At 43.2% G+C, this 19,296-nt stretch overlaps 1 protein-coding gene across 2 annotated transcripts in view; it reads right to left on the bottom strand.

Annotated features, from left to right (window-relative positions):
• ANK3 (ankyrin 3) overlaps window positions 1-19,296 on the bottom strand; it is a 1,059,766-nt gene that overhangs the window by 491,545 nt on the left and 548,925 nt on the right. The window lies entirely within an intron of this gene.

Here is a 19,296-nt window from a genome sequence, read left to right as displayed (position 1 = left end):
CTCAAGACAGCCCTATCAGGAGCTCAAGACAGCCCATCAGGGGCTCAAGACAGCCCTATCAAGGGCTCAAGACAGCCCTATCAAGGGCTCAAGACATCCCTATCAAGGGCTCAAGACATCCCTATCAAAGGCTCAAGACATCCCTATCAAAGGCTCAAGACATCCCTATCAAGGGCTCAAGACAGCCCTATCAAGGGCTCAAGACAGCTCTATCGAAAGCTCAAAGCAATCCTGTAGAGAGCTCAAGACAAGACAGCCCTATTTCAATTTCTTATGGGCTGTGGAGATTAGCACAAAAAGTTATGGAGGAACCATCCAAATCTCTACATTGTTTCCTACAACAAATTGTTAAGGGGCTTAAAAGTTGACAGCTATCACTGAACCAGACTGTCCTGGAAGGTAGGATGTGAGAGTAAAGCACTGGAATAATGGACAATTTCTCCAATATCTAGTTGACTTCACTTTCCTTCCTCAAGTACCGTATGTGCAGTATAGTACTGGTATATATTTTATACTGTATTGCAGCTGGTCACCATCATGCTTGTTCTTAAAAATGTAAGGAGGCCACAGGGACAAGCTTTGATTGTGTCCTGGTTTATCAGATCTTGGAAATCTACAACCCCAAGTCCCAATAACTTAGGGTGTAAAATGTAAAGAAAATAAGAGTTAAATTATTTGTAAATCTCTTGTAGCCATATTTTTTCTACAATAGATCATAATAAAAAAACAAAAAGGTGAACGTTAGACATGTTTCCATTTCAATTTAAAAAATTAACTCATTTAGAAATTAATGGCAGCAACATATCTAACAAAGTTTAGACAGGGTTAATGAAAGGCTGGAAAAGTAAGTGCTACTAATGAAAAACAGCTGGAGGGTCATTCTTCAAATAAGTCACATGATGGTGTATAAAAAGAGCATGTTAGACAGGCAGAGTCTCTCAGAAGCAAAGATGGTCAGAAGTTCACCAATCTCTGATCAATTGCATCCAAAATCTGCAGAATAATTTCAGAATAATGTTTCTCGATGTAAAATTGCAAAAACTTTGAATATAGTACCATATCATCGGGCAGCACTGCGACAAAAGCAAGCATGATTATGTAGAGTGTCGTGGATGAAGAACTGATTCGGACACCGCAGCACAGTGCATGAAAGAGCGGGTCCTGGCTGGGTGTGTGGACTAGTGTAATGCAGGCTATGAACCTATGCAGGCAGTATGTTGCAGCCGATGTCAGCTCACCAAGACCACATGATGACTTGTTTCCAAAAGGAGACTAACAATCTGTTTCAAACAACGGTACTTTATTCAACGGTTCGTTTTCACCAACAACTTAATTTACTAGATAACAGGAATATACAGTATCTTCCATCACATTTTCACTGTATAAGACAAATCAAGATACATTTTCAGTTCCCACTGGCCTTTTTCCGATCTTACTGGTTCTGAGTCCAAACACAACCCAGCAGATTACTACAGTCCAACTTGTCACGGTCACTTGCACTTCCAGTTGTTCCATGTCCAGTCTCCTCATAGGGGAGAGGGTAAGGGATCCTGTCACTATGGCCTGAGTAGACTATTGTGCTCCCAGATGCTTTCATATCCCCATCTCTTCTCCTTGTAGAGGAGGGGGGTAAGGGGCTGCCACTAGTGCGAGAGCCAAATCTTTTGCTCTCAGATGTTTAGGGAGAATCCGCTATGGCAGTGTTTCTCAACTCCAGTCCTCAAGACCCAACAGCAGATCATGTTTTCAGGTTTTCCTCAATATTAGACAGGGGATAATTCCATCACCTGTGCAACATTAAGGAAATCCTGAAAACCTGATTGAGGAAAACCTGAAAACATGATCTGTTGGTTGGTCTTGAGGACTGGAGTTGAGAAACACTGCGCTAGGGTAAGCCGACTTTGTGTACATGTCAGTTAGTATTAACCCATTTCCTTGACGGTAAGGCACCTGGCTAATAGAGTCTAGTCCTCCTGTTCTTATAGTTTGGGGCCATTCCATTCGAGAGTCACCCTCTAGCCTCAGTGTTGTCCTCACTCCATGTTTTGATCAACACTCAGGGATCACGCTATTTAGTCTCCAGTTTCCTTTCTTCTTTCACTGCCACAAATAATCCACTGTATGTGACCTTTACGACCTATAGACTATCCATCCGTAATTATTGAACACTACATCTTCACTAACTTTTTTGGAACCAACTGACTTTCTGTATTAACTAACTCCTCCCATTGTGAGCTAATCCCAACACTTAACTATTACTTCCCCTAGTCTGGTAACTTCCTATACAAGTGCTATGCATTACATTACCACATATAACCTTATATTACAATAGAGATCAGTGATTGTTATGTCTTGCTGGTCTACTAGACATTGCTCCCACCTAGCCAGAATCCTACTCCACACTGATGAGGGGCAACACCCCGAAATATCTGTCTGTGGATGGATACCTGGCCTTGGTATTTCCCTCGTTATATCTTTAAACTCGTCAAAGAGTTGGATATTGACTAAAAGGGCCACTTAATATGGTGGTTATGGTGGTCTCCTAAAAAGAGCCACTCCTTGGCTAGGTCCTTCCCGGAGGAATATCTGGCTATTTTCTGTGTCGAGACTCCTAACAGAGGCTCCACAGACTTTTTTTGATTTGCATACTTCCCAGGGAGCAATGCACCTAGGATTACACTGTGTTGAGTGCCGTTGTTGGCTGCCGGCAGTGTTTTCTCTGGCTGGTCTCCCCGAGATCAGTGATTCTTTTGTTTGCTGGTCTACTAGGCATTGCTCCCACCTAGCCAGAATCCTACTCCACACTGATGAGGGGCAACACCCCGAAACAGCTGTCTGTGGATGGATACCTGGCCCTGGTATTTCCCTTGTTATATCTTTAAACTCGTCAAAGAGTTGGATATTGACTAAAAGGGCCACTTAATATGGTAGTTATGGTGGTCTCCTAACAAGAGCCACTCCCTGGCTAGGTCCTTCCCGGAGGGATATCTGGCTATTTTCTGTGTCGAGACTCCTAACAGAGGCTCCAGAGACTTTTTTTGATTTGCAACATTCCTCTCCCAGACATTTACAGACTGTTGAAGAGGGGATGTGTAGTTGCCCTGAGCCACTCTGGGCACTACTAGGTACTGCATCCTCACCAGCCTACCCCCAGGGACCTGGAACACCAGTGAAACCTAAACACACCAAAATCCCAGTTATCACTCCACACCATGGGTCATTGGCTCGTCGGACACAAGGGGATGGCCACCTAGAGGGCGGAGCCAGACCAGGGGGACTAGACAGCCTGGTGGGATGGGACAGCAGTTAGTCAGGAGAAGTACAGACTAGAGAGTGAAAGTGGAAAGAGGCGCCTGAGAGCTGGGTCGTGTAAACGGTGACCCGGGGGCACAGGAGAGTGGTCGCCAGGGCAGGTACACCCGAGTACTGCTGGGACCAGAGCACTGACGAGGCACAGGGCCCTAGGTCAGGCGACAGTTTCATATGGCCTGGCAAATACCTGCACAGTGAGGGGACCTTCACGGACCTCACTGACCCACAGATCTGGGGGCACCAGCTGTTAAACAAGGATCAGGGTTCGGGACACAGACCAGCCCTACAGGGTCCACACTGCCTGCCGTATGGACAAGGAGACTGCCACACAAAGGTACAGTCGGGGCCCAAAACCACTTCAAGCTACGGGGACCCAACCACACTGAGGGTGCTGGGGAAAGAGCAACCGAGTCATCAAGCTGGCACTGGCTATGCAGGGACCGGAACCGGCCGTCCAAGGGTCAAGAGTGAGTAAAGACTGTTAACTACAATCACGGTGTGGCCTCCTTTATTAACGGCGAAGGTCTGCATTATACAAATGCCCTGGCTCAGCCCTACCTGTGGAGGGCCTACCATCATAGCTGCCATCACCACCAGCCCTAGGGGTAACCCACTCAGCAGCGGCAGTTCCACCATATTAACAGCAACCCGTAGGTGGCGTCACACAAATGACTTTAATCTTCCCTGTAAATACTCCCCATTAAAAAGCACCCATAGCACGGGACCGGGCAACAGCCAGCAAAGTGACATTCCCCAGTAGTAAACCACCTGGGACCGAGTATCCCATTCCCTGGGTGACACAGATGCCGCAAAATGGTAGACATGACAGTTCCCAACCATTTTGAGGATATGGGTGGCTTTACACGCTGTGACATCGCTAGTCGATGCTAGCGATGGCGAGCGTGATAGCACCCGCCCCTATCGTTATGCCGATATGTGGAGATCGCTGCCGTAGCGAACATTATTGCTACGGCAGCGTCACACCTACTTACCTGCTCGGCGACATCAATGTGACCGGCGATCCGCCTCCTTTCTAAGGGGGCGGTTCACTCGGCGGCACAGCGACGTCACTAAGCGGCCACCCAATCAAAGCGGTGGGGCGGAGATGAGCGGGACGAACATCCCGCCCACCTCCTTCCTTCCTCATTGCTGGCGTGTGGCAGGTAAGCAGAGGTTCCTCATTCCTGCGGCGTCACACGTAGCGATGTGTGCTGCCGCAGGGCCGAGGATCAACTTCGCCCCAGCGACAGCAGCGATAATTGGGAATGGACCCCCATGTCAACAAGGAGCGATTTTGGAGGTTTTTGCAACGATCTAAAATCGCTCCTAGGAGTCACACTCAACGAGATCGCTACAGCGGCCGGATGTGCGTCACAAAATCTGTGACCCCAACGAGATCGGTGTAGCGATCTCGTAGCGTGTAAAGCCCGCTTATGTTGCTGCCACAAATGTCAAAATGTGTTAATTTCTTTAAATGAAATTGAAAAATGTCTAATATCTATCATATCGAGCTGTGTTCTTTGTTCTTTTGTGATATTTTCAAACCATTGCATACTTGTTTTCTGTACAGGTTACACAGCATCACAACTATTTTGGAATTGGGGTTGTACTGTATGTGATAACATAAAGTTGAATTTATATAACACAACAGCATTTGGTAGCATTTCTATCTGCTTTATACAATGCACAAAATCCTATACAGCATGGAGGGAGGTCTTATGGGCAGTAGGTCCAGTAGGATGTCAGCGGAGGCGTACAAGCCCAACTATCAGATCTGAGATGAAATAACAAAGCTGTCTTATATCACATTATTTATAAAAAATTAACACATTCCTGTCCTCTCTTAGGCCCGTTTCACACGTCAGTGAAAAACACAGACGTTCTTCATTGACGTGTAAAACACGCACATGTCCCTCCGTGTTCCGTGATTCACGGCACACGTTGGTTGTCTAAGTGCAATCCGGGCTCCGTTCTCTGTGGTCAATGATTGTACATAGAGATTAACTCACCTGCGCCCGCTCCTGCTGTCCATGGTGCTGAACGCTGCCGCGGTGCAGTATCCGGCCGGCGCTGACCCCCGCAGCAGCTGCTTCCGGGTTGGCTGTGTTGTGCATCATGAATATGCATGACAGTAATGAGCCGGCTCAGAAGCAGCCTGCAGAACAAGCTGCAGAGAGCGTCGCTGGAGCCGGGTGAGTAAAAATGATTTTTATTTTATATGCACGTTTTTTTGTGGCATGTGCTTCACGGATCACACCACTGCGTGGTCCGTGGGACATCAGTGATGCCAGAAAAAAATGGACATGTCTCCGTGCGGCAATCACGGACACGCGTGTACGCCGCACGGAGACACGGTCAGTGAAAAATCACTGATGTGTGAGCAGACCCATTGATTATAATGGGTCTGCGTATGTCAGTGATTCTGGTACGTAGAAAAAAAAGCACAAACGTCCCAGAATCACTGACGTGTGAAACAGGCCTTACTGCGTGTAAACCTCTATCATTCATTCTCAACAACTATCTCACGATACGGTACTTGTATCCTATCGTTACTGCATTTCATCTCTTGCTATAAAGCACCCAAACTCAATCCTAAGGATTATTCCCAAAATCATAAAGTGGTCCAAGGTTTGTATACATACATAACTGATTATTAGTGCTTTTTTAAAAAAATAAAATTGCACTAATTTGAAGCTCTACATATTCTATTGACCTAAAGGGGTTGTACCATGAAGGACATTTGTTACCTAGCCAGAGGGTAGGGGATAAATATTTAACCCCTTGTTCCCATTGCTGGCTGTACTCGGCTGCTTTCTTTAGCCTCATAGACCAATTAAGTTACAGTAAACATGTGACTATCGATTTATGGAACCTCTGCCTCACTGTGGTTGTACAATCAGGCACACAGGCTGAGGACCGCCGTTATAGTGAATCACAGTACCCGGCCACGACCGCTATCGGCATTTGCGTCTGCCACCAGCACTGAAAACAACTGATCAGTGGGTATGCCGGGTGTCAGTCCCCGGCTGATCAGACATTAATGACCTATCCTAAGGATAGGCCATCAATGTTGAAGTAGTGGACAACCCCTTTAAGTTTACACTTCTTTCTTGGATCACATTATTTGGACTTTTTAAAGAAAACATAGTAATTAAATATTTAATAATAAGACATCCTTTATATCCTTTACTGTAACCTTGTAACAAAATGCAAGGTGTCTTCTGAAATGAACTAATCAGCTATTAAGGAACCTTTACCAAATTGTTCATGTTGACCTGGACACGTGATGTAATAATGGCGAAATAAAAGATTTTTTTTTTATTTTACCTGTCTGTTGTGAAGATATTCAATCAAAATACTTGGCACCTAATGAGTTACCTTTTGTAAAATGGTTATTATCATAGTTTCCATTGGGGGTGTGTACTTCTTCTGCCTGTATGATGCTGACCAATCATAAACAAGCAGCAACACACAGAGGAAAAAAAAAGTTTTATTCTACTCTGCAGCCACTATTACATTGTGTCTCCAGGTTTACATGAAACATTTGGTGAATGGTCTTTAAACTATACAGGAAATATTACAGAATTACATAAGCACAGATAATGATATAATGGTGGTAGTGGCATATTGTGTGTCCTGCATTATATTTATTCTATAGGGACCATATAGTGGTAGCATTGTGGGTAAATAATATACATAATATAGATCAATGCTCAGTCAATAAAATCCCACTCAAATATTCCTATAGAGCCCCTTAATATTTATACTACATATTTGAATGTGACACTGCTTAGTAATAATCCTCTATTAATTCCACTTGTATTTTATTAATTTCTTAGTGGCGGACATTTGATAAGATCCACTAGGGCATAACATTATTGAAAACAGCTACTCACATACAGATGTGAGGTGATGAAAACAGACAATGACTCTGAATGCTCTTTTTACATATTCAGATTATAAATACTATAGAAATACAGAAGAAACCTAAGTATATAGGATGCCGTAATAAAAACAGCCACCAAGTGTGGTATAGCTGATAACCCAAAACAAGAACGTCAAGTTAATCCACGGGAAGATTTAGAATAGCTGTTTTAAACGTAAGAGACAATAAAATGCATACGTGTCTACATGCCTCCATAGAGCAGACGTCATAATACTCAAATATAAAGCCCTAAATAGTTAGAACAATAATTCAAAATTAGTGGATAGACAAGCCGTCATTTGTACTGACAGTGAAGGTAGCAAAATATACAGAAACTGGCTGTAGTACCCAGCATTGCCCAGAATAGTAACTAAGTGTCTTTCTGTCTCTCTCTACCCTATCACTCTCCCTATCTCCCTGACCGTCTCTCTCACTGTCCGTCTGTCTGCCTGTCTCTGTCTATCTCTGCCTCTGTCTGTCTGGCTCTCTCTGTCTGTGTTTCTCTGTCTCTCTCTGTGTCTGTCCCTGTCTGTCTGTCTCTATCTCTCTCTCTCTCTGTCTGTGTTTCTCTGTCTCTCTGTGTCTGTCCCTGTCTGTCTGTCTCTATCTATCTCTCTCTCTCTCTGTCTGTATTTCTCTGTCTTTCTCTGTCTTTCTGTCTGCCTCTCTCTGTGTCTGTCTGCCTCTCTGTCTGCCTCTCTGTTTCTCTCTGTCCCTCTCTCCACATAATATTACCTCACACATAAGCTTCTTATACTAAGAATGTCCTTCATTGCCTATAGCAACCAATCACAGCTCCTATTAATGACCTGTAGCTCCCAGCTCCATTGACTTTAATGTAAGCAGTTTTTTTGGTGAATAACTGTAAAGCGCGGGGTTAAATTTTCCCTAAAAGCATAGTCTATGATGTTCCCTGAGTCACATGAGGCATCTGTGGAAAATTACATGATTGTAAATGTGAAGGTGCGGATTCCTTTAGCGGACATACATACATACACACATACACACATACATACACTCATACACTATAGTACCATGGTAACCTCCAAACAGCCAATACATAACTGATAACAGAAGACAATAGCTTACATTTATTTTTAAAGATTATATCCATAAATATAATTCTAATATTAAAGTTTTGAATTCCCTAAAGATAAAACATTCATTAAAGGGTTTGTCTAATAAAAACAACCCTTGTCCACATACTTAGGACAGCATTTCGTAAGACCCCCTCCTATAAAGGTAAACATGAGAGATACTCAGAGATGATAATGGCCAACGCAATTTAAGGCCACGTGCACACTGAGTATTTGGTGAGTTTTTTACCTCAGTATTTGTAGCCAAAACCAGGAGTGGCACAATCATAAGAAAAGTATCATAGAAACACGTCACGACTTCTGTATTTATCGCCCACTCCTGGTTTTGGCTAGAAAATACTGAGGTAAAAACTCACCAAATCCTCAATATATGCAGGGGGTCTCAGGTTGCGTTCCCACCAAGGCCGGCATTAGAGGGGGAAAACTGGGCAGTTGCCCAAACCCCAATCTCTTGGGAGCCTGAAGGGTCTACAGCAGGAGAAACACTGATAATAGCATTAAAACAAATACAAAAACAAAAAAAAAAACATATTTGGTATCGCTGTGTTCATAAATGTCCAATCTGTCAAAATAAAAAGTAAATTAATTAGATTGTTTAATGGCGTAATGAGAAAAATAATCAAAATGCCAGAATTACATTTTTTGGGCCGCCGCAACATTGCAATAAAATGTAATAAAAGGCGATCAATGTATCGTATCTGCAACAAAATGGTATCTGTAAAAACATCAGCTCGGGATGCAAAAAAATAAGCCCTCACACAGCCCCATATCCCAAAAAATCAAAACGCTACGACTCGAGCCTTGTCAAATGGCGAGAAAAGCAATATATTTATTTTTTATTTATATATTTTTTTTATACATTTTTTGTCATCGCTTAAATAAAAAGAAAATAAACAAAAAAAAAATATACATGTTTGGTATCTGGATACTCGTACTGACCTGGATAATCATCGTGCAAGGTCAGTTTTTCCACACAGTTAGGCTAGTTTCACACGTCAGTGAAAAACACAGACGTTCTTCACTGGCGTGTAAAACACGCACAAGTCCCTCCGTGTGCCGTGATTCCCGGCACACGTGGGTTGTCTATGTGCAATCCGGGCTCCGTTCTCCGTGGTCCGTGATTGCACATAGAGATTAACTCACCTGCGCCCGCTCCTGCTCTCCATGGTGCTGAACGCTCCCGTGGTGCAGCATCCGGCCGGCGCTGACCTCCGCAGCAGCTGCTTCCGGGTCGGCTGTGTCGTGCATTCATGAATATGCACGACAGTAATTAGCCGCCTCAGAAGCAGCAGGCAGAACAGGCTGTACAGAGCGTCGCTGGAGCCGGGTGAGTAAAAATGATTTTTATTTTATATGCACGTTTTTTTCTGGAACGTGTTTCACGGATCACACCACTGCGTGGTCCGTGGGACATCAGTGATGCCAGAAAAAAATGGACATGTTTCCGTGCGGCAATCACGGACACGCGGGTACGCCGCACGGAGACACGTTCAATGAAAAATCACTGATGTGTGAGCAGACCCATTGATTATAATGGGTCTGCGTATGTCAGTGATTCTGGTACGTAGAAAAAAAGCACAAACGTACCAGAATCACGGACATACGCAGACCCATTATAATCAATGGGTCTGTGCACACATCAATGATTTTTCACTGACCGTATCTCCGTGTGTCATGCACGTGTGTCCGTTATTGCCGCATGGAGACATGTCCATTTTTTTCTGGCATCACTGATGTCCCATGGACCACACTATAGTGGTTTCTGTGAATCACGTACCAGAAAAAAAACGTATATTGAAAATAAAAAGTATTTTCAACACACCTTCTCCAACGACGCTGTGTTCGGCAGCTGCTCTCTGCTTCTTCCTGGCCGGCTCATTATGGCATGCATATTCATCTGTGCAGCCAGAGATGACCCGGAAGTAGCTGCAGAGATGAGAGACAGCGACGGCTGGAAGCTGCATCGTGGGACTGTTCAGCACCACGGACAGCAGGAACGGGGACAGGTGAGTATATGTCCATAAGCAATCACGGAGTACGGATCATGTATTACGGATTGCACATAGAGAACACACGTCTGGCGTGAATCACGGCACACGGAGGGACATAGGCATATTTAACAGGTCAGTGAAAATGTCTTTGTTTTTCACTGACGTGTGAAACAGGTCTAACATGGTAAAAAGAAAAAAAACTAAAAAAAAACCACTGTGGAATTGCACTTTTTGTTGGCAATTTCAATACACCTGAATTTTCCCCCCCATTTTACAGAACACTTTGTGGTAGAATGGATGATTTCATTAAAAAGTACAACTTGTCCCGCAAAATCAAGCCCTCTTATGGCTACATGGATGGAAAAATAAAAAAAGTTATGGCTCTTGGAAGAAGGAGAGGAAAAAACTAACGTGAAGAAAAACAAAACTCGGTCAGGAGTGAAAGGGTTAAAATCCTTGTAATCGCCATATAATAGCAGCACAAGAGCGCACTGCAGGCTTCATTCTCAGATGTGCATGGGTTTACTAACAAACTATAGAAAAAATCATATTTAGAAAATGTAATTAGGGTTAGGGTACCCCCTTATTTCCAAAATTTGTAGACAGTTATCAGGCAGTTAGAAGTTACAAGGCATTAAGTTCAACATTTCCACTAGTGACCTCCTAACAACACAAGACAGGAAGGGTTGTCATAGGGATTTTGGAACACCAGGATGGTATAACAATAGACTTTAGTATGAAGTATAGAGGAGCTCTGTGTTAAAAATTATAAGTAGATGATCCTATAAAAACATTTTTCTTACTGACTTTCCTGTTTGAAAAACCTATTTTATGAAACATTTTTGGGTAATTCTTCATTAACCCCTACACCCCATTTTTTTCGTTTTCAGTTTTTCTTCTCCTTCTTCCAAAAGCCATAACTTTTATTTCTCCATCAATATTGCAACGAGGGCTTTTTTTTTGCAGGACGAGTTGACACCATTCATTTTACCATATAGTGTACTGGAAAATGGGAACAAATTCCAAATGTGAAGAAATAGTGAAAAAAGTGAAATTGCACAGAGGTTTTGAGTTTCGTGCTCCCTATGTGGTAAAACTGATGTGTCAGTGTGATGCTTCAGGTTCGTACGAGTTCGTAGATATCAAACATGTATACATTTACTTTTATCTGTGGTGAAAAAAAATTCAGAAGGTTTTTCCAAAAAGAGAACTGCACTTTGCCCACCATTTTCTGAGACATGGCGTTCTCATTTTTCAGCATCTGGAGCTCAATGATGGCTTATTTTTTGCAGCTTGAGCTGATGTTTTGAAATGTACCATTTTTGCATAGATGCGCTGTTTTGATCACCTGTTATTACATTTTAATCAGATGTTGAGGCAACCAAAAACGTAGTTTTGGTGGTTGGATTTTTTCTCGCCACTTCATTTACCGATCAAATTATTTATTTAATATTTTGATAGCTTGAACATTTCTGAATGCAGTGATACCAAATATGTGTATTTTTTTAATGGTTTTATTTTCAATGGGGCAAAAAAGGGGAGTGATTTGAACTTTTAGTTTTTTTTATTTTTTCATATTTCTTAAAAGCTTTTTTTTACATTTTTTATTGATTTTTTGAGTCCCCCTAGAGGACTTTATGACTCAACAGTCCGATCGCTTGTGCTAATCAAAGCAATACTGTAGCATCACTCTGATCAGCAGAAACGCCGTGTTCCCGTGAGTGCCGGCGCTCATAGGAAGTGAGTCATGGTAGGAGTCAGGGGTCATCAGCTGACTGTTGTCACACAGAGTCGCTTGCATAGATGTGGCTTTGCTTGGGAAAATCTACTGTTTCCAGTCCTGCGTAGGCAGGGACCTGAAATTATCAGCAGATTGCCCTGGCTGCCACATATTGAAAAAGTTACCTCTGTGGAGACATCATATTAAAAATTATAAGACGTACATGAAGGAAATTGAAGAGTGTGAGGCTTCTTTTCCAAAAACCTAGAACATAACAGGCATGCCCACTCACCTGGAAAACATCCTAGATGCTCACAGAAGTAGGAGACATCTCCTGGATGGAGAAGTTGGCAAATCTCCCGGACGAGAACCACTTTCAAATACTTACACACCCTCAGTATGTAGATTTTTTTTTTATTTTTTCTACAGTGCACTTTACATTTGCTTTTTAAATCCATGGCTGCTGAGGATTCAGAACAAAACTACTCCTTTTTTTATTGGTGCATTTATTTTTACTTAATAAAGGGGTGGTTCACTACTGTGCAATAGTGGCCACATCTCTGTAAAACTAATAGGGAAGGTTTTTTCAAATACCTTGTTCATCCAATTCTGCCTCTAAGAGGCGCTACTGCAGTCCGCTCATCCCCATCATGTGACCCCCAGGCGATGGGACTGAGATCCGGTGACATCACGTCAACTTCCTGTTGACCCAACATCACCGAGGCCGGCCCTGGTTTCCGTGAGTGACTGGGCTGTGGGCGAAGTTTTACCGCTTGTCACAGCCCAGCATCACAGCGCAGTATGTAGCGCGCTCTTTTCTTCACTGCAGAGCACCGCAAGCAGGAGCGATGCTGGACTGTGACGAGCGGTGAAACTCCACCCACAGCCCAGTCACTCAGGAAGACTGGGGTCAGCCGCAGTGATGTCAGGTCAACTGGAAATTGACGTGACATCACCAGACATCAGAGTTCACGGAGACCTGGAGGTCACTTCACGGGGATGACCGGCCTGCAATAGCGTTGCTCAGAGGCAGAATTGGCTGAACAAGGTAGTTAGAAAAAGCCTTCCCTATCAGTTTTTCAGAGATGCGGCCACTAATGCAGAGTAGTGAACCACCCCTTTAAACAGAAAAAAAGTAACAAAAAAAGAAATAGAGCAAATAATTTCCTAGCAAGGGAGAATGACAGCGAGCAGATTGCGCTTTTGTGACAGGCCTTCTGTACTCTGCTTCACTTTATGGCCGACAGTCATATCCCGTAGTGCACGTTCTGCATGACATATCATATGGAGGCAAAAGAATAACAATACAGCTGCAGTTCTCATGATTAGTCCACTTGAAAACTACCAACATGGTATTGATTTCCTTGTAACACGGCTACAAAATGATTCATCTGCAAAACAGGAACGCTCCACCAGGGATTATGCTGCAGTGCTGCCTGCAGACAATGGGAGGAAATGAATATTACTATGATGTATCCAAGCAAAAAAAAAATACTAATTTACATCCCAAATCAGGTTCCGAGGGTAGGATGAGTTTCAGACATGAGAAAGAGGCAAGAAATAACCTTCAAAGGGCGAACAGTCAGTATAATTACACCCATAAAGGGTTTACAACAGTTATACATCCAGACCGGGCACATCCAATGCGAAATCTAGAGCGGTGAAATCCACACAAGATAAGAAATACTGCAGATTCACTTTACATTCCCCCTTATGCATTATAGTGAAATCCACAGCATTTCTGAAAAGAAATCCACAAAAATATCTGCATGATTTGATGCAAATCTTGCTGCGGGATTTCTGCTGTGTAAAGTCTGTAGCAGATTCGTGGCATATGAATGTGCCCTTAAAGGAAACCTGTCACCAGATATGGCCCCTATAATCTGCGGCCTCCACCAGTGAGCCCTTATATATGGCATTCCCAAATACTGTATATAAGAGCCCAGGCCGCTCTGTAAAACGTAAAAAAAAATGTCTTTATAATACTCACCTAGGGGGTGGTTCGGTCCGATGGGTGTCGCTGCTAGCAGGTCCATCGCCTCCTCTCTGCTGAGCTCCGTGTGGATGACACCATCCACACAGGCTGGCATTGCGTTTCTGCACAGACTCAATTTTCTCTGCCCTGCACAGGGCAGATCAAAATATTGTAGTGCACATGCACGGGCAGTCTTCGACTTTTCCTCGCACCTGTGCATTACAGTACTTTGATTTGCCCTCAGCAGGGCATATCAAAGTGCGCCTGTGCAGGACCGCAATTGTCGGCCTGTGTGGATGATGTTGGACACGTCCTCCACACTGGGCTCAGAAGAAGTAGGACGGCGATAGCAGCAGAGAGGAGGCACCGAACCCACAAGCAGTGAAACCCATCGGACCAGACCGCCCACTACGTGAGTATTACAAAGGTGTTTTTTACGTTATACAGAGCAGCCTGGGCAGTTATATGCAATATTCTAGAATGCTAAATATAAGGGCTCACTGGTGGTGGCCGCAGCTCATAAGGGAAAATCCTAGTAACAGGTTCTCCGTAATGTAAGTGCACATAACGTCTTTTTCCGAAAATGCTCAAAATAATGAATATACTCATTTTTTGGTAAAAACTACTTGTGTTCAGGCTTTTGACATCTTTTAACCACGTCAGGTTGCTTAAAACGCCAGGCACTTGACCCCTTTCCGACATATGACGTAGTGGTATGTCATATGCTGCCTCCCTGACTTTGATGGGGGCTTACACACAGCGCCCACATCTTTCCTGGCATACAATGGCTTATTTATTCAGCCATCATGTGCTTTACCAGCCGCAGATGAAGCGGAGCCCTGTCGACAGCTGTTAACCTGTCAAATGCCAATTTCAATCTCTGACAGCGACTTTTAAGCCCTTTACGACCTAGGACGTATTTATATATGTCCTAGGTCGTCATCCTCTGGTTACTGCGGGCTTCCGTGGCGAGCCTGCCGTCATCCCTGCACATGTCTGCTGACGGGGCTACCAGGTGCAGATGGATTAGAGATCCACCTGTGACTGTTAACCACTTAGATTATGCTGTCAAACTCGATCACGATGCGCTGATGGATTGTCATGAAAGCGCGGGGTCAGATGATGACCCCTGTCATTGCTATGACTTACTTCCTGTGAAAGTGGGTAGAGCGCAAGCACTCACTGGAACACAGCTGAAGCATCTTTCTGATTAGCAGAAGCGATTGGGGTGTGCAGGCATAAAATCCAACGGGGACTAGTAAAATAACTAAAAAAATTTAAATAAAGTTTTTTAAAATATAGAAAAATAAAAAAAAACTAAGGCTATGTGCGCACGCTGCGTTTTTTTGACGCTGCGTTTTTGGCCGATAAAAACGCACAAAAACGCACCCTCGTCGAAAAAACGCGTCAAAAAACGCATGCGTTTTTACCGCGATTTGGTGCGTTTTGCTGCGTTTTTCCAATGCATTGCATGGGCGGAAAACGCAGAAAAACGCAGGAAAGAATTGACATGTCCATTTTTTTTCAAGCTCAAAAACGCAGCTTAAGGCTATGTGCGCACAGTGCGTTTGTCGCGGCGTTTTTGCGCGTTTTTCGGGTGCGTTTTTGGCCTCAAAACTGCAGGACTTTGCTTCCCCAGCAAAGTCTATGAGTTTTCATTTTTGCTGTCCGCACACATCTGTTTTTTTTACCTGCGTTTTTGAGTTAAAAAAAAAAATGGACATGTCAGTTCTTTCCTGCGTTTTTCTGCGTTTTCCCCCCATGCAATGCATTAGAAAAACGCAGCAAAATGCAGAGCTCAAAAACGCAGCAAAACGCAGCCAAAAACGCACCAAATCGCGGCAAAAACGCAGCGTCAAAAAGACGCAGTGTGCGAACCTAGCCTAAAAAAAAGGTTGTGTGCGGACAGCAAAAATGAAAACTCATAGACTTTGCTGGGGAAGCAAAGTCATGCAGTTTTGAGGCCAAAAACGCACCTGAAAAACGCGCAAAAACGCCGCGAAAAACGCACTGTGCGCACATAGCCTAAAAGTTCAAATCACCCCTCGGTATCAGAAATGCCCGATCTATCAAAATATAAAATCAATTAATCTGATTGGTAAAGGCGTAGTGAGAAAAAATTCCAAACAACAAAATTACGTTTTTTGGTCGCTGCAACATTGCATTAAAATGCAGTAACAGGCGATCAAAATATTGCATCTACCCAAGAATAGTATAATTAAAAACGTCAGCTCAAGACACAAAAAATAAGCCATCACTGAGCCCCAGATCCCAAAAAATTGAGAACGCTACGGGGTCTCAGAAAATGGCGACAAAAGCGCAATTCTTTTTTTTTTTTCTTTCAAATGTCTGAATTTTTTCACCACTTACATAAAAGTAAAACTATACATGTTTGGTGTCTACGAAATTGTACTAACCTGGGGATATTAAAGTCAGGTTAGTGAACATGGTAAATAAAAAACTCAAAAACAATTGAAGAAATTGCATTTTTTTGCAGTTTCAGCGCACTTGGAATTTTTTCCCATTTTTCAGTATCATATGAGGCAGAGTAAGTAGTGTCATTCAATACTACAATTCCTTCTACAAAAAACAAGCCCTTAGATGGCTATATTGACGAAAAAATAAAAAAAAATTATGGCTCTTGGAAGAAGGGGAGGAAAAAAGGAAAAAATGGAAAATAGCCCAAGGGTGAAGGGTTTAAAGGGGTTTTCCCCACAAGCAAAGTTAATTTTAATCAATAGATCTTGGAATAATAATAAGTTCCACAATTGGATGGGTTTAAACATTTGTTGAAATAATCTTACATATGTGCCCCTGCTACGTACTGTGTAATGGCCGTGTCTGATCATAATGGAACATGGTCTGATCATACCACAGATCCTGGGACAGGGAGGAAGCAAAAGAGTATACAGATAGCACAGCACAGGATCACAAATAATTCTGTTTTTGATCTTAAACATTTTTTTGTGTATTTATTTGATTTTCAAAGTTTATGAACCAACATTTAAGGGGGGGAGGAAGGTTTAGGAAAGTTAACTTTATTGGTAGAACCTGGGAGAGATTTTTTTTTTGGGGGGGAGGACAGTAAGGGGAAAGGAATGAACACTTTACATAATGATCACATTTTAAAACAATTTACTAAGTTTTACTAAATATTTTTCTCATGCTTAATTACCTGATTCTAGATGTGTTTTAGTTGCAATGGACTCGTGAAGATATCAGTGCAGGGTTTCCATCTTGTGTTATATTTTCCTATTTGTTTTCCTCTTAAAGGGAACCTGTCATCGGAAATTTAGCTTGAAACCTAAAAGATTCCCCCTCTGCAGCTCCTGGGCTGCATTCTAGCAATGTTCCTGTTGTTCTTGTGCCCCCTTTCTGACCAAAATAAAGACTTTATAAAGTGGTACCTTTTTGTATTCAGATCTTGATAATGGTACACGGGGGCGGGCTCTCTGGTGTCCGTTAATCTGTCTCCTGTCGCTTTAGGCCGTCCCCCATGGTTCCATTCCATATTTCAGGACGCCGCCCACTGCACCCGAGGTGCCACGCACACGAGGACCGCTGGTCACGTGTGTCGCAGGCACGAGACTATGGGCAGCGCTGTGATTGCATCACAAGTACCCGCCCATCATCTCGTGCCCGCCCGTTCCCCTCTACCTCCAGCGTTCTGCGCAGAACGTTCCAACGTCGGGTCATCTGGCCAGCGCTGGCGCAGAACGCTGGAGGCAGAGGGGAGAGCGTAGCCACGAGATGATGGGCGGGCACTTGCGATGCAATCACAGCGCCGCCCATAACCTTGTGCCTGCGCACACATCACCAGCGGTCCTCGCGTGCGCGGCACCTCAGGCGCAGTGGGCGGCGTCCTGAAGTATGGAATGGAGCGATGAGGGACGGCCTAAAGCGACAGGAGGCAGACTAACTGACACAAGAGAGCCCGCCCCCGTGTACCATTATCAAGATTTGAATACAAAAAGGTACCACTTTATAAAGTCTTTATTTTGGTCAGAAAGGGGGCACAAGAACAACAGGAACCTTGCTAGAATGCAGCCCAGGAGCTGCAGAGGGGGAAACTTGTAGGTTTCAACCTAAATTTCTGATGACAGGTTCCCTTTAATACGAAGTTATATTCGTACGTGTTATGCAAGGACACTCTGTCTGATATAATTTATAGAGGGCACTTGAGTTTGTTTCCATTTTGAAGCGATGGCTAGTTTGGTTGTTAACAAGATGTGGCAAATTATGTCTGAATTTGACTGGGACTTGATCCAAACCTATTCAGAAAAGGACTAACTGAGGGGTTAAACTGATATTTAGTTTAGTAAGTCTTAAAATTAAATTTTTGATGTCCCTCCAAAGAAGGTCAAGTTCCTTACAGGACCAAAATATGTGCGACAGATTACCTATCTCGCCGCAATTTCTCCAACAGTCTGATGAACAATTGGGGTTTATTATGTTTAATTTATAGGGAGTAAGATACCATCTTGAAAGCACCTTGTAATGAGTCTCTTGGAGAGTGATACAAAGCGAATTTGAGTAAGTTATTTCTAACGGTTTCCGAAGCTGATCCTTGTCAAGTATAATATTGAGCTCATTTTCCCATGCTATTATGTTTGTGCCTTTGTTAATTCCCATGTCCTCATTAAATTTATTATATATTATATTTGTTTTCCCAGAATAAAAGACTTGAGGGATTATTTAGGAGGTTGGTTATGTAGCTTAAATATTTTTTAAAAACAGGCAGGATAATGTTTCTCACAAAAAGAATCAGCTGTGATCCCCTTCTTTAATGTCTTTCTACTCTATTTATGTGTCCTCCCCAGCCCAGTAGAGGTGGTATGATTAAACCATGTGTGATAAGTAGGAACTGCACAGATGATAAAATCATCCAGCAACTGTGGAGTTAAGGATACAACAGGAGACAGGAACTATCCAACAGTGACCCAGGGGATGCTGGGAAGCTGTGAGTGTGTATTTGCCTCTCTGCAAAGAAGTGCAGTGCTCAGAAAGTGTAGTGTATGTATCCTGAGAAGAGTCAGCTACAGAGGCCAGCCAGTCCAGGAAAGAGACTGTCAGGAGTGTAGAGTAGCCAGGACAGTTCTAGAACAAACTCTATTGAGCAGAAGTATAGTGGAGAGAAGTGACCTAGTACAGAATCCACACCTCCTCACCTCACTGCATGTAAGGTACAGTGTTCTGCTCTGTGTACATCCAAATTGTAAAAAGAAAAGATATTTTGTGAACAGACTGTCATGTATGTTATTAAAGAAGCCCTGTGT

This window comes from Anomaloglossus baeobatrachus, chromosome 5 (assembly GCF_048569485.1).
Source record: "Anomaloglossus baeobatrachus isolate aAnoBae1 chromosome 5, aAnoBae1.hap1, whole genome shotgun sequence".
In the NCBI taxonomy this organism is placed as follows: Eukaryota; Metazoa; Chordata; class Amphibia; order Anura; family Aromobatidae; genus Anomaloglossus; species Anomaloglossus baeobatrachus.
The sequence above is the reverse complement of the archived record's forward strand: the minus strand, read 5'-3'. Positions and strand labels throughout refer to the sequence as shown.